Source organism: Cervus canadensis, chromosome X (genome assembly GCF_019320065.1).
Source record: "Cervus canadensis isolate Bull #8, Minnesota chromosome X, ASM1932006v1, whole genome shotgun sequence".
In the NCBI taxonomy this organism is placed as follows: domain Eukaryota; kingdom Metazoa; phylum Chordata; class Mammalia; order Artiodactyla; family Cervidae; genus Cervus; species Cervus canadensis.
The window spans coordinates 21,057,047-21,084,772 of NC_057419.1; the positions used below are offsets into that span (position 1 = coordinate 21,057,047).

General features: G+C 47.4%; 1 protein-coding gene across 2 annotated transcripts in view; it reads right to left on the minus strand.

The window, feature by feature from the left end:
* The window catches only part of RAI2 (retinoic acid induced 2), a 79,221-nt gene extending 51,828 nt beyond the window's left edge, over nucleotides 1-27,393 (minus strand). The window contains exon 1 of one of the 2 annotated variants that reach the window (XM_043459350.1): nucleotides 27,178-27,393. The gene's annotated coding sequence lies outside the window, so the exon portion shown is untranslated. Of the gene's footprint in view, nucleotides 1-26,582; nucleotides 26,980-27,177 lie in introns of those variants that run through there. The other variant, XM_043459349.1, reaches the window with a different exon arrangement.
* Nucleotides 27,394-27,726: the final 333 nt, after the last annotated feature.

The following is a 27,726-nucleotide window of genomic DNA, read 5'->3' on the forward strand; positions in this document are numbered from 1 at the left end:
TGAAACAGCAGAATGTTTAGAAGATGTGTGTGGTGGTATGCTGGATCAACGCAGGCCAACACAGCCCTGGGGAAAGATGAATAGAATGGGGTAGCTTCAACAGCTTGTCTGCTTCTAACCATGCCTGGAAGAACCAAGCCAAAGGGAGTCCTTCAGAACCCAGAACACACCCGTCCCTCTACCATCCTGATCTCTGTAGGTTGAAGTGATCTGTGCCCTCTGCACAGATGGACTAAGGTCTGTACCTGCAGCCTCATGTCCTGCCCTCCCTCGGCGCTCTCACCGACGACCACCCCAGCCTCGCTGAGAGGACTGCGTGTTTATCCTTTCAGAACCACAAACTCAAACTCAAATCCTCGAATGCTCTAATTATAGCTCTCTGGCCCCAGCCCCACCATCCTCCCCTCTTCCTTTCTTCAGTTATGTGGGGAAATACCTGTCCAGGAAAACATTAGAAAGAAACCACTGCTTTGTGCTTTATGATTTTTCTTCGCAAAACAATTCATCGTAGAATTCTTTGAAGATGTTCACACCTACATTACAGTCACATTTTGGAAAAACAAAAACAGAAGGAAAAATTCATTCAGGAGTCATACGCCTCCAACAAATCAAAACTATTAAATTTTGTATTTTTTTTAAGAAAATGACCTGTCATGGCAGGGATGTCATTTTTGTTATTTGTTTCCCACTCTGTATTTTATGATAAGCCATCTTCCTTGGGGCAACAGAGTGGCTTGGAATGTCCTTAAATAGCAGTGCCCATCCCCCATCCTACTCCATTCACCTCCATATTCCCCACATCTCCCATGAGGGTCTTAAATGATTTCATTTAAGCACAACGTTCCACAGTGTCACATCCATCGTGCACACTGTGGGGAGAAAGGCTGATGGAGAGCAATGGAAAGAAGGTTGTCTATCTTCATTGGAGCTTGAAGATGAACTACTATTTATCCTTGTTCCCCCTGGGTCAGCCACTGATCTCAAACTTCTCCACAACAAAGGTAGCTGGCACTGGCTTCGTGGGGTGGGTGGTCAAAAGACACCACAGAATTTGGAAAATTCCCAGACAGAATGAATGTATGTGCCAGAGAGCATTTGGGGTTTGGGGAGAAGCATGGCTTCATCTGGGATCCCCCAGGTAGCCCCAGTGTGGGGATGGGCAAGTAGCTGGTTCCAGGTGCTTTGATGAGCAGGTCCTGCCATGGACCACGGGGCTGTCTGTCCGGGAGTAAACCTCAGCGCCATCCCTGCTGAGATGGGGAAGCCATAGGATCTGCCTCCAAATTCCACTGGTTGGAGGCTGCCCCTGGGGAACATACACTCCAGCACCTCTTGCTTGCTCTGCATCTGGGCCAAGCATGCTCCCAGGGCCCCTGGAAACCTGCCACAGAAAGCCCTGGGGGCAGGGGGTAGTGTGAACAGACAGGCAGGTAGAAGGAGGGCCAGGGACATAGAGGTCACCCGAGGGCTTGTGCTGGAGAGCGTGGCCACAGGCTAGGTGTTGCAGACACCAGAACGTCGGAAAGGGCCCCTGGGGGGTGGTGGTGGTGACACAGGCGTGCTTGTTCCTTTTTTCACTCCCGGAAGACCTTCCCTATGTCCCGGGGTCCAACAGCAGGCTGGTTTCTGCCTGGGCCCCAGCTCCCTCAGGCTAGGTTGGGCATCGTTTGGAAGTTGTCTGGACCCAGCCTTACGGGGCTCCTGGTGGGAAAATCTGGAAGGTTCTGTGGAAGCCCACAGAAACTGCAGCAGCCACTGGCCCTTTCAAAGACCCAGTGACCCTAAGGAGTAACCGTCACACTGGGAAACCCACAAACGGTGCCCTCCTCGGAGGTGGTGGCTGTTCCGCACTCTGCGCACAGACAGCCTGCCACCCCAAGACAGCTGTTCTCTCCTCCCAAAAGCAGAGGCTGGTCAGAGGCAAAGCCGGCAAATCAACCGCTTCCTTCCTCGGGGAAACCTGCTGGAGTAAGTTGGGGGTTTCACTGTTGTTGTTTGATTTCTGCAAGCTCTATCTTTGTCAAATGCTCTCGCAGGCAACATTACGACAGCTCTACATATGGCCACCAAAAGACATGTTCAAGAATGTTCGTAGCAGCTTTATTTGCAATAGCCCCATACTGGAAACCACCCAGATGTCCATCAGCAGTAGAATGAATAAACAAACTGTGATACATCCATACAATGAGGTACTACCAGGCAATAAGAAGATGCGAGTGCTGATATGTGTGGGCGACGTGGCCGGGTCTCAAAAGCACCGTGTGAAGTGGAAGCGGTCAAGCCCCAAACACCACACACCGCGTGGCTCCACGGATGGGAGATTCCAGAACGGACAAAACGAATCTATGGAGACAGAAGACAGAACCGTGGTTGCTGTTTGGGGATATATAAATATATATGTGTGTGTATAAAATTTTAAAATATTTATTTGGTTACATTGGGATTTAGTTGCAGCATGTGGGATCTAGTTTCCTGACCAGGGATCGAACCAGGCCCCCCTGCATTGGGCGCGGAATCTTAGCCATGGGACCACCAGGGAAATCCCCCTTTGGGGATACTGATGGGGAAAGGGCACAAAGGGGCTTTATGAGGCGCTGGGAATGGATTCTGCTGTGATCTGACGGGTGGCTACACACGTACACATCTGTCAGATTCATGTAGTCCGTGCACTTTACTGTATGTGTTGTATGTACCTTAGTGAAAAGGTAAAACAGAACAGCTAAGTTAGAAGACTAAAACAAGGCTGGCTCTGGAGAACACTGCCTCCCTTTCTCAGTCAGGTAATGTGATAACCAGCAGAAACTTACGTGCTTCCCTAGAGCTTGGCCTCCTAAGGGATAGAAGGGTCGAGAGGGTTGTCCTGGGTGAAGCTGGCATTTCTGACACAGGAAAACAGGGGAGACAGGAGGAAAAACTCAAAAGCGAGCAGCCTGGAGTCTTATGATAGGCCACACGAATATGTCAGGGGACTTAATTGACACCCCCTCCAACACATCCAGAGCACTGTACACATCACCCATCCACACCACACCACACACATCCCACTCACACACACAACACACTGCACAGACTCCCCTACTCCAACACATAGCAGATGCTCATACCACACGGAACTATACACACACACACATACACACTTCAGCTCTGAGTGCTCCAGAGCTGTCTGGGTAATCATCTTTCTCTTCCCGCTGCCAACCAAGGCCACTGTCATCATCATTATCATCATCACCATCATTCCGGGAACATCCCTCACGGACAGGACGTCTCCGTGCACACACAGCTGTGCCCACAGACAAAGACATCTGCCTGGAGCTGCCTGCTCACCCTGAAAGCTGTCCAGGCCCATCAGGTTTATGTCCGGTCCTGAGGAATGCGTCCTGCCATCTTCAGCTCCAGCCCCGCCAGGAACTTTGTGGCGACATCTACATACCCCATCCTTCCCTTTCTCTCTGGCCTACTGACCACTGGCCCCTCCCACAAAAGGAAGTCTTGCTTCACTCCTTGGAGTGCAGGACAAGGTCCTCCCTGGGGTCTGGACCATCCTTGGCCTTTCGGACAAGGCTGACATCACTGCCAGAAGGTGGCCGAGAAAGCAGCCAGCATGTAGCAGTGGCGCCGCCTCTGGTCCGGATGCCAGTGCCTCCTCACTGTCCATCTCTGCAACAGCCTGAGAGGCTAGAAACTCTTCCACTGTTCTTTTGTTACCTTCGCTTGAAGCACTAAACCCATCAAGTCCATTTTCATACCTGTCGACCATCTGGACCTTCTGTAGCAATAGGTCTCCACACATGTGAAGCAATGAGACATGCCCACACGTCTCCCCTCTCGGGATTCTACCCTAGAGATACACACAAGCCTGTTGATCACAGCTCCTCTGTATTATAAAGACTGAGACAACCTAGATGATAACCAAGAGGGAACTGGTTAACTAGCGTAGATTGTAATACTCTGTATTAGGTCACGGTCACTGTTTGGTGGCCTCCTGCTGGTCTGATCCACTACAGCTTTCTGAATCCTAGCAAAACCATTACATCTGAGAAGTATATTCAGCAAATCGATGAGATGCCCTGAAAACTGCAATGCCTGCAGTCGGCACTGGTTAACAGAAAGGGCCCAATTCTTCTCTAAAACACCCAACCACACGTCGTACAACCAATACTTCAAAAGTTTAATAAATTGAGCTACGAAGTTTTGCCTCATCCACCATCTTCACCTGACCTCTCAGCAGCCGACTGCCGCTTCTTCAAGCATCTCAACAATTTTTTTTGCGGGGAAAATGCTTCCACTTCCAGCAGGAGGCAAAAAATTGCTTTTAAAGAGCTAATCGAATCCTGAAGCACAGATTTTCATGTTACAGAAATAAACAAACTTATTTGTCATTGGTAAAAATGTGTTGATTGTAATGGTTCCTATTTTGATTAATAAAGATGTGTCTGAGCCTAGTTAAAGTGATTTAAAATTCACAGTCCAAAATCGCGATTACTTTTTCACCAACCTAATATCACCAGTCATTGCAAACGATGACACAAATTGGTATGTCCTGACACGGAAATAATGTCTAAGGAAATTATTTAAGGGGAAAATAAGTGTAAAAGTCATGAGGCGGGAGAGAATCTATAGATTTTCTATACACAAAGTGAACTAATTTTTGTTGAATATGTGTATATGTTAAGAACTTAAAGAATAAAACCAATCATGTACTAGTTTTCTCTGGTAAGATTACAGAGGGTTGTTCCTTTCTTTGTTTTAGATGTCTGTACTGTTTTCATTTTTAAAATATATATTACTTTTTCCAATCTGAAATACAAGATGAGAGACTAAAACCTTTTCTCTAAGGTCCCATCATTGGCTCCCCACCCAATCTTTTTAGTCTTGGGTTATAGGTCCTCAGAAATAGCTGGGCCTTGAAGCCAGGCAGACTGGGATTAAATAGTGAGTCCAGCATTTTCTCCAGCAGTGGGTTCCTGGGAGTGTGGCTTCACCTTGCTGAGCCTGCTTTTCCTCCATCATCAAGCCTCATCGAGAGCCTACTCAATGCGACCCTCCGTGCCAGCCCTAACGACCATCATGGTGGACAAAATCCTCACCTGCTTCCCACAGGGAGTTGTACTTATGGCTGTAAAATGAGAGTTTAACTTTGCAGGGCTGATGAAAGGATTAGTATCAACATAAACAATTCCTGGCAAACAAAAGGTCTTTGAAAACTCTTGGCTATTCTTCCTTTTTAAAAAAATATCCAAAGAGTATGACTTAATTAAGGTAGGATAAGCTGCACTTATCCTCCACACTTGCAATGGCTCACTAATGAAAGCTTATTTCTTGTTTATGTAACAGTCTAGGGTGGGGGCTCCAGATCAGGCACTTGCATTTTATGAAATGATCCTCCCCAGGCAGAGGAGGCTCTGCCACCTTGCTTCCAAGGTTCCCCTGGGATTTTGCTCCATCCCAGAACTGCCCATTCACTGTGGATGACAAAAGAATATGGAGGAAAACCTGGAAAGCTTTTAAGACTGAACTAGAGGTGCACACATCATTTTCACTCACATCTTATTGGTCAGAACTTAGTCACATGGCCACACAATAAACCTCAAGGGAGGCTGGGTAATGTAGTCTAGTTGGGTACCTGGGATGATGAACAAAACAAGTTTGGGGGCCTAACCAGCAAGTGCTGTCACAGTGAATTAGATGAGGAAACACACCTCAGAGACTCTGTGTGTGTGTGTGTGTTTATTTGTGTTCAGTCTGCAAAATTCCAATGCTCAGGAAGCCTTTGTTCTGGAAAGTTTTAAAGCTCTTTGCTGAACATTTAGTTTCCTGGAAGAACTCTAAGAGGACATCTTTTTAAACCTCTCTTTTTTTATTATCAAGGTTGTTCTGCCATCATCTGAGATATTACTAAAAAACAACAACATCAGCTCCCAACTCTGACTTTCACAAGATTTGAGATGCTGTCAAAAATAAATGCCAACTCATCAGATTCTGTGTGAAAAAGGTGCCAACACACACATAAGTCAAAGCTGCAGACATGAGCACTACTGTGCACACAGTATCATTCCTCCTCTCCTAAAGAACCTTATATACCAGTCAGTGAATCCATGAACTTAATCATGGAAAGTAAAAGGAACTAGAATTTTGTTTTTCTTAAGCTGGCTCTCTGCAGAACCTACAAGTATTGCATCTGTCTGCCAGAAGCTTACATTATAGATTCAGAGGGCTAGAAACTTAATTCTCTAGTCTGGTTTACTTTTGCCATCCAGAAGGTTATAGAAAGCCCACAGGTATGGTTGAGATATGGCAAGATGTGTACAACATGATACTATTGGTTTATTTATTCACTTAATAAATACATTCTGAGTGACTCCTCGGTTACAGCACTGTGAGACCTAGGTTGAGGATACCAAGATGGAAGGCCCGTCCATTCACCGTCTCATGGGGGTCAGCTAGGTAGACACACAAGAACAATTCACCAAGGGGAAGCATGTGTGATGGCAGGGGAAACACAGTCATTAGAAAGCCCACTTGATTCTTTGCCACTGACAATTTACTTGGCACAGAAGCACAAAGTAACTCATTTGAAAGTCTCCTATGCTCATGAGATGAAACGACTGGAAATGCAAGGAGAAAGGCAGTGTTCTAGGGTGCAATGGGCTCTTTATTTACACTGTCATTGGAAAAAGAAGTGGCAACAATATTAGGAGCTACAGATTTTGGATCCTGTGTACCAAATATCATAGATATCTGTCGTTCATGTTGTCAGGGACGTATCATCACTGCCCATTTTATAGACAGCATCTCTGAGCCCACAGAGATTAAGACTCATGCCTCATTATGCAGTCATCTGCGGACCTGGGAATTTGGTCTGTTTGACTCCAAAGACCAGGCACTTTTCACCGCCACCTCTCACTGCCTCCCCAGGTAGAAGATCTGGGAAAGCAGACACAACAGAGAGCCACAGGAGCCTTGGCTTAAATGGACTGCTTGGGAAAGGCAGCAAAGGAAGGGGGAAAGAGGTCAGCCTCAGGACTCAGTGCTCACCTCCTGCAAGTAATGTGAGGATAAGCTCTAAGCATTCATTCATTGATTTGATTCAATAAATCTATTAAACAACAGCTGGCAAAGTGCTGAGTGCTATTCTAGGTGCTGGGTATACAGCAATGAACAAGTGGGGTGGGAAGGGACAGTGGAAGGTGGGCGGGGGTAAATAGGCCAACATTGTTTGTCACACATGAGAGGTAATAAAATAGATAACATCTCATTCTTGATGTTGATAATTAGAGAAATGTAAGTTAATGAAGTTTCAGGGGTAATAATCCATTTAAGCACAGGAAGACTGAATTGTAGACTATATCTTTCAAATGCCTGAAGAAGATAAAGGACATATGTATGGGAGAATAAGACCCTTTAGGACAAGAACCCAAAACAACATTTATTCTTTTCTTGTCACCTTTCTGCATTTGTAAATTGTCTAAAATAAGCATTATTACTTTTATAATCATAAAGAAACAAATTAACTAAAATGTTAGAGAAAAATAAACTTCCAAAGAACCAGATTCTTCCTTTCCTAGCATTCAAGTGGTAACTGACAAGTCAGCCAAACAAGGCGAAGCTTCACTGCTATAGTCATGCAGAATGATATCTTATTTCAACATACTGCCTGATTATTTCAGAATTCACTCACAGGGGTAGCCACAGGAGGAAATACATGCTCAGCACTGAGATATTATGGACTAAGTCCTGAAGCTTAATTTTTCATTAGGGCATTGTGCCATTTTTCTATTAAGACAGGTTCATCTTTTTTTTTTTTTTTTGAGGAATGCTGATGTGTAAGAAACCTCATTTTCTTCCTTAGTACGCTGGCCTATAGATTTTATTTTTAATTGATTTCCATATGCTGCTAAGACTGGCAGAGAAACTGGGCTGGTGAGCTGTGTTGCCACAGTGTTCCTGGTGCTGGAAAGGGAACTGCGGCTCTATGAGAACAATGCTTTGGAAAATCTGTAAAACCCAGTTAAACACACCTAAGGTTTGTATGAAAGAGCAGGCATTACTCACCGCGCCTTTGACAGTGAGAACGGAGAGTGAAAAGCCATCCAGCCCTTCAGCAATGAATGTGCCTGGATGAATCGTCCAGGTCTAATTTAGAAGCCAAGGAAGAATTGCCTAATAATGTCTCGATATGGTGGATTCAATGCATTATCTTCCATGTTTTTTGAATAAAAGAAGGTTCCTACCACCCCTCCCCCACCAATATCAAATCTAGAAATGGAAATATCCTCTCAAACTAACAGGGTCTGCGGGGGACTTAGGATCTTAACATAAGATTCTGTTTCCTGCTAGAAATATTGTTTCAGAAAAAGTAGAAGCAATGATAGAAGGACCACAGGAAACATCTGTGTATACAAATAGGCCAGCTCACTAGGAATAAAAATGCATTATGCATCACGACGGTCTAAATATTTTTATTAACACAGTTTGTTAACCAAGAACTGAGAAATAAGGTTCCCTAAGAGTCCCCCATCAAATGCCTTCTTCCATATTTCATTTTATTCTTAGGAGAGAAGTAACTCTGAAATCTTATCTTAGATTTTAGCAATGAGTTTTCTATTAAAAGTTATTTCTTTTCCATCTCAGGCTGAGCAAAGCTCTGGGCCAAGGGGGTTAGGGAATTTGTTTCATAAAACTGACAGCTTGGCGAGCATTCAATCACTCGGCACTACACAACCCAGGAGAACAAATAAGTCCTTTTCTGATGCCGCTCCAGACACATTACGATGTATGTTCCATAGCTTTATTCCCGCATTCATACTGTTTGCTTCCTGCAGCAACAAGAAAAGGGGGCAGAAAGCACATCGAAACCTACCAGGAAGCAAAATCAATCAATCATACTCTCATTTGGAAGTTGGAAAAAAATTGAGCGCGTTGGGTAAGCTGTTTTGAGTGGTGCCTGGCCTTCCTTTCCAGAAGGCCAGTACATTCGGGGAACTTTCAGCCATTTTGTGGTCCTGTCCCCAGTGCTTCCGGACACGTGTCTCTGCAGGGTCTGACAGAGGCTTTAATGAGGCAGATAAGGCCAGCTCAGTGGCTGCCTTTGGTAGAGGTGGCGCCAAGGGCAGGCTACTGGCTCATGGCCTGGGCATCGTTCTGGGCAGCAGAGACCAGCCTGCCCAAAACCCTGCACCAGCAGGGACCCAGCTCGGAACTTCCTGTTTAACAGGCCTAACTCGGATCTGCCAGAGAAAGGAAACTGTTACAAAACTTCTTCCCTGCTCCTTAAAAAAAAATTACAAGGACTTTTTTTTTTTTTTGGTAGTCACACACAAAGCCCGATTGAAAAAGCCCTGTGGGAGACAAAACTCATCTGTGCTGTGGGAAGATAGTGGTCACTATTGGTGAGGGGTGGTGAAAAGGGCACGGAGGCTTTGATGGACTGGTGTGATCCCTATCTCTACCAGCATGCTGGTGACGTGGGTGTGCTGTTGGTGAAAATACTTCAAGCAGTACACTTATTAATACAGGTACTTTCCTGTGTGTATGTTAAGAGTTTGGACAAAACTTTGAAAATAAAAATCCGTGATGGATAATGTTTAGGACTTCTCCCATCCACAAAGCTGACTTTGAAAGTCAAACATTACCAATAAAAAATAAACCCCACCCCCACACTGCTTAAAAATTCTGATCTATTTAAAGTGTATGTGAAATAGTAAACCTTTTTAACATGCTGATACTATCATTTAAGTTTTTACCCACCAAGTCCTTTATGCTTGGAAAAGAATATACTGTAGGTAATTTTGCTACAACTCTTCATAAAGTGATCCAGAAGGGCACAGGGAAATGACAAAGCTCATTTTCACTCTCCAACTCATTTTAAGACAGGGTATGGTTGGAGGCTCCTTTCCAAAGACCCAAGTCCCGTTTACGGCCCTTCAAACTCCTACACTATCTGAGCCTTGTGGCCTGAGGAATCTCACTCTTACTTTTTTCACACCTTCCTCTATTCTTCTATTTCCCTGCACAGAATTTCTCCTTATTCCTGCTGCAGCTGTCCACCTCACAAATGGACTCATATGTTTCCCTTTCCCTGGTGTCAGGGGTTCCCTTGAATGGGGGTCACCTCACTCCATTTCTCTCTGCATGGAAGGGAGTGAAAGGCTCCCACCAGGCCAGACCTTCAGAGGAAAAATCTGTTTCATTAGTTTCCTCTTCCAAGTGCTCCTCTGTCCTGCCATTTGCAACATGTAGTCTGCTTATTTACTGAGGTTTATTTTGGAAGAGAAAATAGTTGGGATGGGGGTGGGGAAGGGAAGCCTTTGAAAACAAAAAAAAAATTGTCATTTGGTTTTAAAAGAGTTATGAATAATGGAGGGTTATGCTCTCTTTGCAAATAAAGATCTGAATGTTCTATTGCTACAAATGATTCTGCCTTTTACTGTTCTTAAAAAATAAAAAGGCTTTTCTAACCATGATTGGGCTTCCCAGGTAGCTCAGATGGTAAAGAATCTGCCTGCAATGCAGGAGACTTGTGTTCAATCCCTGGGTTGGGAAGATCCCCTGGAGAAGGGAATGGCAACCCACTCCAGTATTTTTGCCTGGAGAATTCCATGGACAGAGGAGCCTAGTGGGCTATAGCCCATGGGGTTGAAAAGGGTCGGACACGACTGAGTGACTCTCTCTCTCTCTCTCTCTCTCTCTCTCACACACACACACACAACCCATGATTGGATATAGGGACACATTATGTAAAGAAACTGTTCAGCTCACCCAGGGCCCAGCTTAAATATTCCCACATCTGGTTAAGGACTTACATGTCCAGGAGGCCAGCAGGACCAAAGAATTTGTTCACTCACCTAATATTCACCGGAAATGTCCGGCTGAATCCCCAGATGGGCAGGATTATAAGGAGCACAAGGCATATGGTAGTTCCAGGAAAGTAGAATGGACCTCTCAGGCTCCCATTTAAGAGAAGCATTTCATGCAGACCCAGAGAAGCTATCTAAAAGGGCTCGGATTATGTTCTTTCCTTTGCCATTGCCAAGCTCCCTTTCTGCTCGGTGGTGGGGTACCCATACCGGTTCTCCAGGCTGAACTGAGTCCCCACTGCTCTGGCCCTGATCAGGCCAGGTGTCCAGATTGCAACTCCTCCCCTGGCAGGTGGGGTGACCGACTTGCCCAGTTTGCCCAGGACTGCGGGGTTTTAAAGCTGAAAGTCCCGTGTCCCCGGAACCCCCTGAATCCCTGGCCAACCAGAACAAGTGTGGTGGCAGGCCACCAGCCAAACTCCTCTCTACCAGCAGGATCACCCATGGCCGCCAGCGCTTACAAATTCTGACCTATTTAAAGCATATGAATTTGGAAAGTGTATTTAAAGCTGCTGACTGAAGGTGCTCTTGGCTGTTCACTATGTCTGTCAGGTTTCCTCTCTCCCCCACATTTTCTGGTTGGTTCACTGTTTTCATCATATTCCCTTCAGAGCTGGGTGCTCAGATGATTACTGAGGGCTGGTGCCAAGGTTTTCTGACCACTTGTCTAGATCTGGGCTGCCCCACCCCTGGCTGCAAAGGCGGGGTGGGGCCCAGGTACTTAAACTGTCCCCTTTTCCTGAGTTCCCTGGCTCATTAAGGGGCCTAAATGACAGAAACTAGGGTGCTGTCACAATTTAGTCTGTCTACCAGCCATTAGCAGGTCCCACAGAGTCAGTCTCCTAAATAGTTCTAGAATCCAGCCACGTGCCTCCCCATTCACAGGCACCATGCTGCTTCCACTCAAGGTCAAGGTCATTGGTCTCCCTGGATTACTGCAACAGAGCCTTTCTGGTCTACCTTCCCTTCTGCCCTGTTCTCCATTAGGGAGAAAAACAAAACATGTGAAGTAAATAATGTCACTGGCTTGTGTAAAACTGCTTAGGGATAAAGTCCAAGTGCTTTGCCAAGGCTACAAGACCCATGATGATCTGGATCCTGCCAACCTTTTCTGCTCATCATTCATAACCTGCCCTTCTGCCTCAGTTTCCTCATGAAAACTGCAAAGAAAAATAGCTGTTTTTAAATATTATGGTGCAGTTTACCTGCAAGCATGTACATGAAATTCCTGACCAGGTGCTTCAGCTCCATCATGGATTTGGAGAACCTGGTATCTTCACCCCACCCACATAAGTGAACAAAGGAATGGGGAACTTGGCAATGGCCATCACAGAGAGAAGGGGAAAGCAACAGATCTGCAGGAAGGGAAGAAGCATCCCATACAGAGGGGGGATGAAGAGCCTTGTGTTCCAAATATCTGAGATGGGGCTGAGAGTGGGTCCAATGGACCAGAGGAAAGTAGGATGCGGTGCAGTGATTAAAAACAAGAGGGACAAGGCTGGGGCCTCACCAGTGTGCTCACATTTGCTGAGCTCACGCAGGGGGAGACGGCACACAGCCGAGTGGGAAGATGGAAGTACTCGAGGCACAAGAATTTGACATTTCATCACCGATTAATGGGGACAAACCCCTGTAAATAACAGAAATGAGGTTTTGAGTTCATGCCTTTCAAGACTTGCTCTTGGAAACATACAAATGGGGAAATTTGCGCAGTTGTAACTTAAAAATTAAACATATTATCAACATCTAAGTACTGCAGAGTATGCTGCCAGGAGCCACGAAGGGTTTGGGTTGTTCTAGATGGTGATTAAAATGAACTTTAGGAAGTGCTGCCTGGCTCAAGAGAATGAATGCTGGTTTAAGACCAAGCCACAAAAAAAAAAAAAAAAAAAGACATATGATTCCTGCTCTCAAAAAAAAAAAAACAAAACAAAACAAAGAGGGGGAGACAAGAAAAGAAAAAAGCGTAGGTTCTGTGGGAGAAAACACAGATATGTGCACACTTAGGGAAAAAAAATGACTCCACATTGCTCTTTTGTTTTACAAACATTCATAAGAAAAACAGCCTAGCAGCTACTTCTTCACATATGTGTTTATTTTTAATAAGAACAACATTCTCAGCACTGATGAAAGCTAGATCCAGAGTCAAGGTGGCCGACGCGACAGCACCCTTTCCAAGGACTTCTGGGCCCTTCTGGCCACACCCACCCTGTCACCTCCAATCCTGCCCCAGGGCATTTGGCCTTTGCCCTCCAAAAGGGACAGAGACCTTAATTAGGGTAAGAATACAAGGATAGGGAGACTAGGCTTCCTGATCTGTCTGCCTCACCTGCTTCACTTTTTTTTCCTTTTCTAGTTAAGTTTCCTGCCACCTTTAATTGCAGAGAATAGCAGCGTGGACAATAAATGGGCCTCTCCTTCCTGGCTTGCCCGATGTGGTCAGGCAAATTCTTAGAGATTATGCCTCTTCCTTCACCCTGCCTGGCTTTCCAGCCCCTCCTAAGGAGCCCCAAATGAAAATGAATGCATTCCAGAGCAATTGCCAAGGGAGTGACCCAAGCTAACAGTGGTCCAAGTCAAGTCGGGATTGAGGGAGGGCCAGGTCCCCAGGACAGGAGCAGGAAGGAGGCTTCTCCCAGCTGAGGTGAGCCAGCAGCCGCTGCTCCCTGCATGCCAGGAGGTAACAGCTAAACCCCAGGCCACACCACTGTAAGATGTAGGAATTAGTCTTTAAGCCTGGATAGACAATGTTCAACCAAAGATCCTAGCACCAGCAGCCCCACAGCACCTGGGAACTTGCCAGAAATGCAAATTCTTGGGCCCCATTCCAGGCCTGCCAGGCGGGTCCCAGAAATTTGTATTTTAACCAGCCCTCCAGATGATTCCCTGGTAGCTCAGCTGGTAAAGAATTCGCCTGCAATGCAGGAGACCCTGGTTCAATCCCTGGGTCAGGAAGATCCCCTGGAGAAGGGATAGGCTACCCACTTCAGTATTCTTGCCTGGAGAATCACATGGATAGAGCAGCCTGGCAGGCTACAGTCCATGGAGTCACAAAGAATCGGACACTACTGAGCGACTTTCACTTCACCAGATGATTCTAACACCTGCTAAAACTTGAGAACCACTGGTCTACAGGCCTCTGAGAAACAGGGGAGCTGTGCTGGGCAGAGAGGGAAGAAGAGAGACGCAGAGCGGCTGGGCGTTCCAGGAGAGGTGCGCGTCAGGCCGCATGGCACGTGAAGTCGGTCCAGAGTGGTACTCTCCAATACGGCACCCACTAGCCACAAGGGGCAATTTACATTTAAAATAGACAAATACTGCATTGACATTTCATCACCGATGAATGGGGACAGACCCTGTAAGTAACAGAAATCGGGTTTTAAGTTCATGCCTGTCAAGACTTGCTCTTGGAAATATACAAACGGGGAAATTTGCACAGCAGATTTATATTAACATAGAGTAGAATGGTGGTTACCAGAGGCTGTGGGGGAAAGGGGAGACTGAAAGAGAAAGAAAAATGAAAGTAGAAAGGTGGTTGCCAGGGGTTAGGGGAAGGAGGGTAAACAGGGAGTTAGTGTTTAAGGAGGACACAGATTCAATTTGCAAGATGAAAAGGGTTCTCTGGAGATGGATGGTAGTAATGGCTGCGCAACAATATGGATACACTGAACACCACTGAGCTGTACACTTAAAAAATGGTCAAGAAAAAATTAAAAAGTCAGGCCTCAGCCACACACCAGTCACATTTCTAGTGCTCAACAGCAACTTAAGGCTGGCTAGTGGCTACCATATTGGATAGTGAAGGACATTTCCATCATCACTGAAAATTCTTTTGAACCACACTGGGGAGGAATCCCAGTTCTACCTCCTATGAGCTGTGTGACTCTGTTTAAGTTACTAACCCTCTCTGAGCCTCTAATTCCCCCTTTATGATATAAAGCTCAAAATACCCACTTACATCATATGACTCTTATGGAGCTGGAACAAAAACAATAGATGTAAATCGCCTGGTACAACTGTCCAGGCTATAGCAGGAGCTTGACAAATAATAGGTAATACTGTCCTACCATGACTTTATAAAAAGCCATTGGAAACATTTCTAATAGAATGGACAGTTTGCACTGGCTAATGTCCTTCACTATGTCTTAACTGCAAATTTCAAAGTTTGTATAAGTGGCTCTGTTTTCAGTAGGACAAGCCAGCAGTTCCCTCCTGAAGCAACACCCGTCTGCCAACAGGTCAGAAATGGGGCATACTAATCCAGAAGCAGTACTGTAGGAGAGACTCATAGTAAGGTTATAATTCTTGAAGCTTGAGAGCCTCATTTTATGTGGAGTTTTTTTCTTTTTTTTTTTTTTAAACCACTAATGTCACAATCCATGGGAAGGTCCATTACATTAGACTCAGGCTTTGGTGCGCTTCATCTAAAGAAAGATGCCCCAAAGATCTCGTAATCTTCTTGCAAACCTCCCCCCATAAAAAAATCAAATAAAATACAGCTGAGAGAGACATCATCAAAAAGTCTACAAATAATAAATGCTAGAGAGTGTGTAGGAAAAAGGGAACCTTCTTATACTGTTGGTGGAGATGTAAACTGGTATAGCCACTATGGAAAACAGTATGGAGGTTCCTTAAAAAACAAAAATAGAGTTGATCCACCAATCCCATCCTGGGCATGTATACAGAAAACACAAAAACTCTAATTCAAAAAGATACATGCACCCCAATATTCATAGCAGCACTATTTTACAGTAGCAAAGACATAGAGGCAACCTGTCCACTGACAGATGAATGGATGAAGATGATGTATGATGTGTGTGTGTGTGTGTGTGTGTGTAGGACTTTCTGAGAGGTGCTAGTGGCAAAGAATCAGCTTTCCAGTGTAGGAGATGCAAGAGATGGTTTTGATCCTTGGGTCAGGAAGATCCCCTGAAGTAGAGCATGGCAACTCACTCCAGTATTCTTGCCTGGATAATCCCATGGACAGAAGAGCCCAGTGCACTATAGTCCATGGGGTCGCAAAGGGTCGGACACTACTGAAGCAACTTAGCATGCACACATGCATATATATATAATGGAATATTATTTAGCCATAAAAAAGGATACAGTAATGTCATTTGTAGTAACATGGATAGGCCCAGAGATTATCATACTAAGTGAAGTAAGTCAGAGAAAAACAGGTATCATATGATATTACTTATATGTGGAATATAAAAAATAAACTGATACAAAGGAACTTATATACATAACAGAAATACAGACAGGAAACAAATTCATGGTTACCTAGGGACAAGGAAAGGAAGGATAAATTAGGAGTTTGAGATTAGCAGATACTACTGTATATAAAATAGATAAATATTGAGGCCCTACTGTATAGCATAGGGAACTATATTCAATATCTTGTAATAATCTATCTTGTATTTTGTAATAATCTATAAAGGAAAAGAATCTAAAAAATTATATATATATATATGGCTTCCCTGGTGGCTCAGATGGTAAAGAATCTGCCTGCAATGCAGGTGACCTGGGTTTGATCCCTGGGTCAGAAAGATCCCCTAGAGAAGGGAATGGCAACCCACTCCAGTATTCTTGCCTGGGAAATCCCATGGACAGAGCAGCCTGGCGGGCTACAATCCATGGGGTTGCAAAAGAGTCAAAGAATCAGACATGACTGAGTGACTGAGCACACAATACACACACACACACACACACACACCTATATATGAAAGTCAAAGTCGCTCAGTCGTGTCCAACTCTTTGCAACCCCACGGACTATACAGTCCATGGAATTCTCCAGGCCAGGATATCTTCCCAACCCAGAGATCGAAGCCAGGTCTCTGACATTACAGGCGGATTCTTTACCAGCTGAGCCACCAGGGAAGCCCTACATATATATGTGTTTTGCTGCACACCCGAAACTAACACAACCTTGTAAATCAAGCATACTTCAATCAAAACACACAGGGTGAGAGCAAGGATACAACCTGGAGGCATCCTGTCTACTGAAGAGCAGTCCTGAGGGAGAGAGTGGCCTGGGAAAATGAAAAAAGGGCTTCATATGGGGTTTTAGTCTAATTAGGAAATAGGAAGTCATTGAATGTTCTTGAGCTACAGTGATGAAATTAAAGGGCTGCTTTAGCAAGAGGAGGAGCAGCTGGGGAAGCAACTCTGGAGCAGTAAGGGGACTGAGGATGCTGCCTGGTGAGCCATGCTGAGGAAAGGAGGACAGTGGGTTGAGCCTGTGTGAACTGGTGGTCCAGTGGTTAGGACTCCACGCTTCCACTGCAGGGGGCTTGGGTTCAATCTCAGCTGGTGGAACTAAGATCCCACTAACCTCACAGTGCAACCAAAAAAACAAACAAAACAGAAAACAAAAAACCTCCTCTGGAGAAGCAATTCCATTCTTCATATGGGCTTTGGACAAAGCCACAGTTCTGTGGCTGATGGGTCAAAAGAATCAGGTAAGGAAATGGGAGCAGGACTCTAGCTCAGGTGGGTTTTTCTGGCTTAGAAATGGCAACAAAGGCTCCCTTTCCTGATCTACTCAGGCCTCCTCAGTAAATCCCAGACTTTCTAATGTTCTGAATGAGTAACATTAAAAAAAAAAAAAAAGTAGGATCCAACATGAGTTCAACTTCTGACTTTGTGAAAAAAAAAGATGCTAAACTACAAATATCATCATTCACAAAAGAGACTTTAACACTAAAAAAAAGTGGGAAAGGCCATTTTAGAATAAAGGGAAGTTCTATAAAAATGGAAACTCAGTATAGTTTCACTCTTCTTTCATTTAACTGTGAATGGATAGAAATTTTGCCCCATGTGGGGTGGTGGTACTCAAGCCTGGTCTGCAGGGATCACTGGTTTATGTGCCTTTCCAAAATGGTTCCCTGTGCAGTTTCAGCTGTAAGTATCAGCCTTGATGACCCTAAATTCAGCTGCCCAGCTCCTAAGAGCAAAAACACAAAGTTTGAGTTTTCTGTCATGGGTGTATCTAACATGGAAAGGCCAGGTAGAACCAGCCTCTTCTAGCCTTCTTAAAATGCAAGTGATAAGCCACAAAGGATCCTAGAACAAATATTGATATCTTCACATTCAATAATTTCATATTTAGTCTAGAGGGTTAGTGATTTTTTTCCTAAAAGGAAATTGCAGCCAGAGCTAATTGCTCAATCTGAAATGTATCTGGACATTGTTTAGATGTTGGAAAGGAAACGGTAACGTTGCAGTTTTTAGCAAAGAGGATGGCGTTATTTTAGAAAAAAAATGCAAATGTAAATTAATAGAAAACGCAGCCCTGAATGTTTTTCAAAGCTTTGATGTACACAGTCGAAATAGCACTCCTATTCTGAGCTTTCCTTGACATTTTTCTTATTTTGAAATGCGAAAGGAAATCCATCGGCACAGGCTCAATCCATTCCCATCCATTGATTTGTTAGCCAATCAATGGCCATTGTAATCTGAAAAAAATAACACCAGTTTCTATGAACCTTTCCAAGCGAGGCAGGGTTCAGCTAAGCTTAATAAAGAGAAAAACAGCAAGGACCATCTGGAAAACAGTCTTCCGGAGTCGCGAAAGATAGTGGCAGCCTTTGCCCAACCTGCTATAAATAAGTGTCTCAGGAAAAAAAACACCCGATTTTTAAATCTGTTTCTACTTAATACAGCTGCAATAGAGTTTATTTAGCTTTTCCCTATAGCAGGAAGACTGTTTGCATTTTTATGACAAGGGTCTAAATGTTTTTCACAGCCATTTCCATCGCCATTATTTTGAGGAACAACATACCACTCGGACCTGTCTGTTGGCGTCAGCAGCACACAGCAGTGGCCCCGGTGGCCTCTGCACCACGAAACTGGCCTCCAAGCCCAGATTTTTGATCCCACTTCCTCTCCTAGTGTTGCAGCCATCACCCAAATCCTGGTCCACGAGGGAGAGCCAACTCAGGATGACCAAGTGTCACGTGCTGCAAATCAATTATTTCCCTGCCTGGACTCAAGCACTCAGTGGCTGTCTGCCAAGAGTCAAACGACTCAGCAAGGGAGGCACGAACTCACCAATGAAGGGCTATTGCTGGCCTGGCCAACCCCCCACGTGCTCACCTTTCTATCTTTCCTCACTGGCTAAGCCTCCTTCCACACTCAACACTCAGAATTCCTTCAGACACTCTTTGGAAAAGGGCAGCCTTCAGCTGGCCTTGGATGCCTGCGAAGTGAAGTGGTCCCCCCCTCCCCCGCCGCCGGGTGATGTCTGCCCTGAGCACCTGGCCACACCCGTGAGCACTCCCTAAACACCCATCCCACCCCAAAGACGGCTGGGATGAGGTTGGCCTCAGGATACTGTCCTATGTAATGAGCGATCCACCTCTCCGTTCTCTCTCTGTGCCCCAAGGGCTCATCCCATTTCCATGGATTGGCAGGAATGGTTTACCCCATGACACGTTCCCCGTGAAGGCATAATTACCCCTCTTGCGGCTCCCGGCAGCAGCATTCCATCTGTTGCTGCTGACCTCGGGCATTACCAGGACCGAGCTGGCTAGAGGAGCCCTGCTGCCGTTCCTTTTCCCAAGCAGAACTGCTGCAGGGAAATAAATGTGTGTAAGAGGGGAAAAAACTGGGAGGGGTGGTGAAGTCCACCTGAATGTGAATGTCCAATAATTTTGAAACAGGCTCCATCTGCTCACCATTGACTTTCTCTCTCAACAGAACGGGAAAACGGAGAGATTAGTGGTGGGTAAAGGGCTGCCACGATCTGCAGTGAGTCTATTACAGTGTTATGAGCAGGGCTCTCCCAAGTACACTAAAGGGCTAAATTAATTGGCTCAGGCTTAAGATGCTACAGGAGAAATGACAGTGGGGAGAGGTGGGGGTGGAGGAAGATGCCTGGTGGCTGAGAAGGCATGTCTGAAATCAGGCACATGTGAAAAAGAAACTGAGGAGAAATAAACCTGTTCTCTTCATGAAAAAACAGAAAAGGTGTTAGTTGTTACAATGTATCCCCCACTTACCTATGACTTATTCAGTCACCTGAATTTAAAGAAAAATCTCTGTGCTTATACAACCTTACAGACCCTTGCATCCAACTTACATTTAAATTTGGCACATGACCCACTTCCAACCATTAATTAATCACTCCCATGAATTGCACATATAAGTCAGAGAGGGAAATTCTGTCTTGTATTATTTCAAATTGAATTATCCAAAAGCCACAAATTACTTATTAAATCTTGGTCTAGACCAGTGGTTCTCAATCAGGGTCCATTTTGCCCCAGAGGGGGCATTTAGCAAGATCTGGAGACATTTTTGGCCATCACAACTAGGGGGGAGGGGTGACACTTTTGGCATCTAGTGAGTCGAGGCCAGGGATGCTGCTAAACACCCTCCAGTGCACAGGACAGCCTCCTACAACATAGAAGGATCTGGCCTAAAATGTCAACAGGGTCAAGGTGGAGAAACTGTGCTCTAATTAAAGGCAAATACAGTTGGCCTTTAATATTCATATCTTCGGTAGTTATCAAAGAAGAAAAATCCCATTTTCCTTGAAATCTAAGGTTGGCTTACACATATGTTTACTAAGGACATACTGATTCCTTTCCAAATAAATGAAACAGGTTCCCAGTCTGAATCTAGGAACATTAAAGCAATACTGTGATGATGGTGGAGCTAGCAGGGTGCATGTGAAATGCGTATTTCATCAGTCTAAATGGATGGAAATTAATATCTCATAAAATAAAATGATTATCTCATTATGTTCCATACAAAACCAAAATCAATACACTGCATCTTACTTAACCTGCAATTAGTGTTTTTAAAAACTAAACCAAGGAAATGTCATTCTTTCCCATTTCTTGCTAGCTGGATACACATTTCTGAGCATGAGGCATTAAAAAACAAACAAGCAGACAACCACCCCCCTCTTTTAAAGCAGATTTTTCCAGAGCATAAAAAGCTTCCTGAATCATTCCATTTTATTTATTACTGTAGATTCAATCATTCTTAGTGAACAAAACATGCAAACCATTCTGTTGGTTATGCCTGCCTGGCTTTCCAAATACCCTCAAAACTAGGATGATGAATCACATACTTTGGCCCCACTGTGCCAATTCATAGTAAGCAAAGAATTCAACACAGCAAGATAGGACATTCTGCTCAGTGTGTGTGTGGGGGGTGGGGGGTGGGTGGGGGTGGGGAGGTGGGTATGGGAGTCCTTCAGCCAATTGTTTCCATAAAGTCTTAAGAGCAGGTGCTGAGATTCTCAAAAATTCTTTTAGTTCTACAACATCCTATGTGATTGTGCAGTGCCCCCGGCATGAGGATGGACTTTGGTCAGGGAAGATGCATGTTCCTAGAGTTGGCCTAGAGTTTCCAGGCTAAAACCATGGAGGACAGAATGGCTGACGGCTACACTGTCTCAACCCTTTCAGGCCACCGTTCCTTTGTCTGAATTTTAAGGCCAAAGTGGGCACACACACAAAGGCAAAAACAACAACAACGACAAAAATGCCCAAGCATACCCAGTCCTGGCCACCAGCGAGGCCCAGTTCCGCTGCTGAGAAAGAACAGTTGCTCCAGTGCAGCTGGAGGAGCTTTTCCAGGGAACTGGTAATACCCTGGCTGTTAATGAATTATTTTTCGCCAGAATGTCGGATTCTTCCTGTGCTCCAGTAAACAGTCTGCTTCTGCCATGGGAAACAAAACCAGCTCCTTCCGAGGAGCTCGAGGAGGTCAGCCAAGGGTCCCCTGTGGGGGCAGCCCCCTCAGGAGCCAGAGCCACAGGCGCCTGACCTATAAATCACCGAAGCCCCGAGTCCATTATTCCAGCTCTTTCTGTCTCCTCGGGCCATGCCCAGGGCCAAGGGCACAATGCCCGCGGTGAGCCTTCCCCCACCTCCCCGAACTGTCCCTTCCTCAGGGCTTCTCATCTGCGGCACCGTGGGTGTGTGAAACTGGCCTTCCTGGTGCTCATGTTGTCTCTCGCGCAGAAACTGCATTTATTTCCTTGCTCTTGTTTTCATCAAGCTGTCAGGAAATGACTACGTGCATCCCCCCTTTTCCCTTCTCTTCTTTAAGACTAGCCCCAGCCCCAAATAACCCACTCTCAGTGCCAGGGTGTCTCCTTGGGCCCCTACTCTCCAAACACATATCCCCAGGAAGGATATTATTAGAGCAGGTGTTAAGGAAATCAGTCACTCAGGAGGGAGACAGCTCTCTGATGGACAAGGACACCAGCCTGGGGTGGAGGAAAGGAAAGGAAAGCCAGCCCTGTCCACCCGTACCCCTGCCCTGTTCTCTCGTCTCCATTAAGTTTCAGGGCCCACGTTCCTCACAGAAGGTGACTGAGCAAACATGCTCACAGGTGGGCTTGATGGGGACCCCCCCCCAAATGACACCTTAGCTCCCCCAAATCAGAGCAGCCTGATGCCAGGCTGCTGTGGCTCTTGAGTCAGCCCAAGGCCTCCCACCTGCCATGGAGATGGAGGGTGTTCATGCCACCCGAAACTCCTGGAGGCGCTATGAGGCTGAAGGCTGGTGGGGCAGAACTGCCGAACAGAAATCCGTACGTGATTCTAAAGGAACAGGTGACGTTCATCTCAACACTCTGGCTTATTTGACCAACACATTCCAAATATGATCATTTTAACATGTAATCAATAGAAAAATTATTAATGCGCTATTTTGCATTCTTTTTCTTTTTTTTTTTTGCACCAGGTCATAGAAATCCTGTGCCTACGTTATCATCATAGCATATCCTATTTTGGAGTAGCCACCTTTCACCTGCTGAAAAGCCACATATGACTAGTAGTTACTATACAGCATGGTGCAGATATAATATATTTCCATCGTCATAGAGAGTTCTATTAGACAGTGCTGTGCTGAAAGACCAAATAAAACTGTGGGAAGAAGAATGACAGGTGAGAGCAGGCTGGGCAATAAGAATTATAGCAGAGACCGGAACTGCAAGACTGGGATGTTCTAGGAGCTCAGCCCTACCTCTAAGTGGAGATTAAAATGGGCTCTTATGAAAGGCCCCAGGGGCCGGCATGGCAAGGCCAAGAGAGTATAATCATTACTTAAGGCATCTGCAGCTTGAGCAGCCTGCATCTTAGCTCTTCGGATCTGTTTAAGGCAGGGGCTGGGACAGAAGATCGCCAAAGTCACGTATGTTCTTTCAATAACAATTCTGGGTTTGCAATCTAATTTGGCGAAGCAGATACAGAGGCATGATCAAATTACATGCGCCTGCCTCTGCGTGTGCATGCGTGTTCCCATGTGTGTTCTTGGCTGGAGAGAGAAGGAGGGTGTCATGTGCAAAATCCCAAAGTACTAACACGAGTCACCTCCTCAGCAGCTGCCATCAGAACATAGGAGAGCGGGAGCCTTGAGAGGCTCATCAGAAATGATGAACCACAAAGGAGACGCCTTGAGCTACAGAGAATGAGATGATGGGCATCCGGGCAGACGGTCAGGTGGGAGGGAGAAATGGTAATCAGAGGCATTCTCCAAAGACAAGCGCTGCCAACTCTACAGCAAGGATGTCACCCTGATCCCCAAATCAAGCTTAATTCAGAATCCCACACAGGCTTTTGTGCATGGGAGAGTGCAATTAACCATCTTTCCCCCTCCTCGAGAGCCTCATTCTCTCTGAGGTCCCCCTCATATTCTCATCATGAAGGCAGGAGAGTCAGAAACACCTCATACAGGGATTCAAATCCTGGCTCTCCCAGTGGCCCCAGAATTTTTAGGGGCTTAAAGGCTACCATCTGGTTGGAAGGGGGCTAAAGGACTTTGCTTTGATGGTGCAGTGACAGAGCAAGAACCCATCTCATTTTTATTTAGAGTTTGTTTATTTGAGACATTTAAGAGTCAGAAATACCTTACCTACCCTCTGGCCCCACCATGGCCCTCAGGCTAATTACCCACTCGGTCTCATCCTCAGTTTCCTCACGGGTAAGATGGGAATGTGACTGCTCATCTCACACAGGCTTGTCAGCTTGGAACTCCTCAAGGCTAGAACTGCAGCATCACACCAGGTACTCCAAGACCCCAACCACACACAAACCTCTGGATTTCTCCCAGCTGGTCTCCCTTGATAATGACATAGCTCCCTCCCACCACCATTCATTCCATCAGTTCCATCATTTAGTCATTCAACTCTGGTTCATTCAGCGACGGTTGACTTTTGGGAATTCCAAGATGAAATGGTACAGTCTTTTCCATCTGAAATGGTTAGGGACTATTTGGGGTCTATCTCCTTAGCACATAAGCATGTACCCTGCTGGGATAGCCGAGCTGCCTCATTGGTGCCCCCCTCCCTCAGTTAGGTATTGCATTTGGTAGGGGCTGAGGACTCTAGTCCCGGGGAGAAATAAATAAGAGCCTTGAGGGAAGGATAGAGGAACACGTTGCCCCTTTAAGTCATAACCACTGAGGTCTGGAATCAGACACTCGACTGGAAATTTCTCTGAGTCTGATTCCTTATCTGTAAAATAATGCCTCCATCACATCATGGTTTCCCATATGCACAGTGTCTGGCAGACAGAGGGCAACAGCAAATGTTCATTTCCTTCTCGACTTCTTTCCCTCCGCTACCCCCCTGCTTCCCCAAAACTAAGGTTAGAGAAGGAGCCAGAGGATAGATACTTGCTCTCTTCTTACTGTCCATTCAGAGCACACTGGGTGTGGATGTCCCCATGTACAGAATACTTCCCTCCTGGGTCAAATGGCTCTGGCGAGACCAGTCCTATCTAGTTTTCGGGGTCATCATAGCCAGAGCTATATTGGTCGTCTGGTGTTATAGCGCTCCCAGCAACACCTTGTCACACACCTTCCAGCCTTTTCTTTTTCTTCACTTTTTTTTTTTTCTTTTTTTTGCATTTCAGGGGCCCGGTCTTCTGGCTAAAAGACTTTTCATTTATTTTACAGTTCTTGCCCAAATGCCCACCAACCAAGTTCTCATACTGGCAACTGGCATCACCTGCAAAGCTGTTTTCTCATTTGTTTCTGAGATGGGCAGCCTTTCCTGGGCCAAACCTCACCTCTGGAGGTCTGGGGCTTCTTTGCATGATAAAAGGCCTCCCTAGGTGGCTAAATGGTCCCATGGGCTAGTGCCAAAGCAGCCAGGACCCCCAAGATCCAGTCTGACTTGGCTCCTGGTGCCCAGCCACCTGGTGGATGCCTCTGGCAGGCATCTGGCAGGATGAGACAGACGTGCCCGCTCACGGGATACTGTGTATGGGGCGGGGGTACAGTGGCTTCTCTGGGCTTCTAAGGGGCAGAGAAACTGGGATGCCCCCCAGCTTTCAGCCTTCCAGCCACCCCGCTGCCTTCCAAAAGAAGCACAGCTCCCCGTGTTCCCCTTTGAGAAGAAAACGCCAAGGACAATCAGTGGGTAGGGGTTCCCACCCGCTAGCCTCCCCACTGTACTGCCACCTCTTTCCTGTAACAAAGGCACATCACAACACATTTTCAAAGTTATCCGAAATCTCCTGGTCAATCAACAAACGATTCTGGTGACTCGAAAGGAGGAAAAGAGACATAGAAACAGTCCCGGAAAGACTCACCCGGGAAAGCATAGAAAACCTTGCCCGATGCATGCAAGGCTAAGAATCGTTTTCTCCCTGCTGGCTGCTTTTCTCTCTGTTCTAAAGAGCAGCTTCCAAGAATCAGCTAAATAAAGGGATCACACCAGAGGATGAGAGATAATGCTAAACCAACAAAAACAAAGACCCAAAATGAAACAGAGCCAACCATGAGAATCCGCGGTTATCAAAACTTTGTTTGGCCGTATCTATTTATCATCGCTGCACACCCGGGCTCTGCGGAATATCATTCTGTTGATGTCACTTACCCTCAGCAAAATATTTACACATCCTTAAAAACGCCAGATGAGGGGGGCCGCCCGCGCACTGCCGCGAGCGGCCCCTCGAGCCCCGTCGCAGAGTTCTGGGCAGACCGTGAGGTGGGGGCACGACGGTGGGTGGCTCCAGCGGGCACAGGTAAAAGCGCCTGACAGTCCCCCGGAACGCGGCCACCCAGGCGCTGCGCCCTGCCCTGCCCACCTCTCCCCTACCTGACTCTGCAAAAAGCAACCACATCGCCGATTACTGGTGTCAGCGCCTCCTCCTCCTCCTCCCCTGCCCTTCTCATTGATTAAGTTCTCAAACCATTGTTAAAGCCGGGTTGCTTTTCCCTGGAAAACTGGGCTGAATTCATTAAGCTTCCCCCATCACAAAAGGAATATTCATAAAAGTTTGGCAGGCAGAGAGGGAAGCGGACTGCGTGCCTCGGGGTGGGTGACAATTCGCTCCTCCAAAGCCACCTTCTTCTTCCGTGCCTCATCCCTCTCTCCGGCCATCCGTCGTGCCCCAAACCTACTCCAGGGACTTCTGATAGGGAAGCACAAAGCAGCAGCTGTTGGCAACATTTCTACCCCTCGCCGGCAACTGTGGTGGGATGCCATTTCCCCACCCAGGCGGAGCTTATCCTGAACAATAGTCGGGCTTTAAATGGCAAACAAGCAAACACACAGAGCATAACCCCAACCCCGAAAAAGCCAACAGGGAGAGAGGCAAGAAGTCCCTTCGCAGCAAAAGGCACCGCTGAAACGCACGCCAAAATGCAGCGAGAAGGCTGCTCGGTGCCTAACATGGCAGAAAGCCCTAGCTGGTGCGGCCACCCCGGGTCTGGGCATTGGGGGGCACGAGGACTCCCGGGGCGCCAATGCACACTCACCCAGCTCCGGGAGGATGCGGGGCTGGCCAAGCGTCACAAAGACGAGCCCAGTGCGATCTGGCAAAACCCAACTTTCCACCCGGCTCGCCAGGGCCGCCAGATACGTCAACAGAATCCATCTTTCGAAGGGCCTGGAAGGCGCCGGGTTTTCCGGGCCGGGGCAGAGCAACAGAGCCGAAGGCGGCCCGGTGCGATGCCCGGGCGCGGAGTCCACCGCGCGCCGCCCTCTGCGCCCTGTGCCAGCGCCGGTGGCGGCCCGAAACCCACTTCGGGGCCCCCGCCCCGCCGCCCTGTGCCGCCTCCCCGGCCGGCCCCGGCCCCGCCGGCCAGTGCGCGGCGCTGGGAGCAGGAGCGGGGCCCGGGGACGCCGCGCGGGTGGCGGCCTCGCCTCGCGTCCCCGCCCCCGCCGGCCCTCCCCGCCGGCCCCGGCCTCCAGGCGCCGTCCTGCCCCCGGGAGCAGGCCCCTCCCCGGGCGCCGGGCCCCGCCAGGCGCGCCCAGCCCGGCGCGCCCCCTGCGTCCCGGTGGCAGGTCCGCGCGGGGAGGGCGCGGGGTGGGGGGGTACCCCGGCCCGCACGGGGGCGCCGCGGCCGCTACCTCGCAATCGCGGCCGCCGCCTCCAGGAAGCCGTGGGGTGGTCGCGGGTGCGGGGACTCTCCGGTCTGGCCTCGCCGCCGGCCGCCTGAAGGGGGTGCGCAGCGGTGGGAGCTGCCGTCGCCGCTGTCACCGAGCTGCTGTCGCCGCCGCCGCCGCTGCCGGTCGTGCGTGAGCGTGTGTGCGCCTGTGTCCGGACGAGTGTGTGTCTGCGTGCGGCGCCCGGCCTTTACTATATACACCGAGGGGTGGGAGGAGGCGGGGAAGGGGAGGGCTTGGGGGAGGTGGCGGAGGAGGGGGAGCAGGAGGGGGGCGAAAGGGTACCCGAGGAGGCGGCTGCTGAGGACGGACAGGTGATCTCGCCCACGGGGAGGGCGTGGTTGTGGGAGGCGCGGGGTGGCGGGAGGAAAGGGTGCCGGGGCGCGGGGGCGACGCCGGGGAGGGCCGGTGGAGCGGGGACCCTGCTGCTTCCCAGCAGGCTGGGGACCATTTCAGACCCCAGGATGCTGGGAGAGAACAGAGCCCAGCCGGGAGGGAGTGGCGGGTGGATGG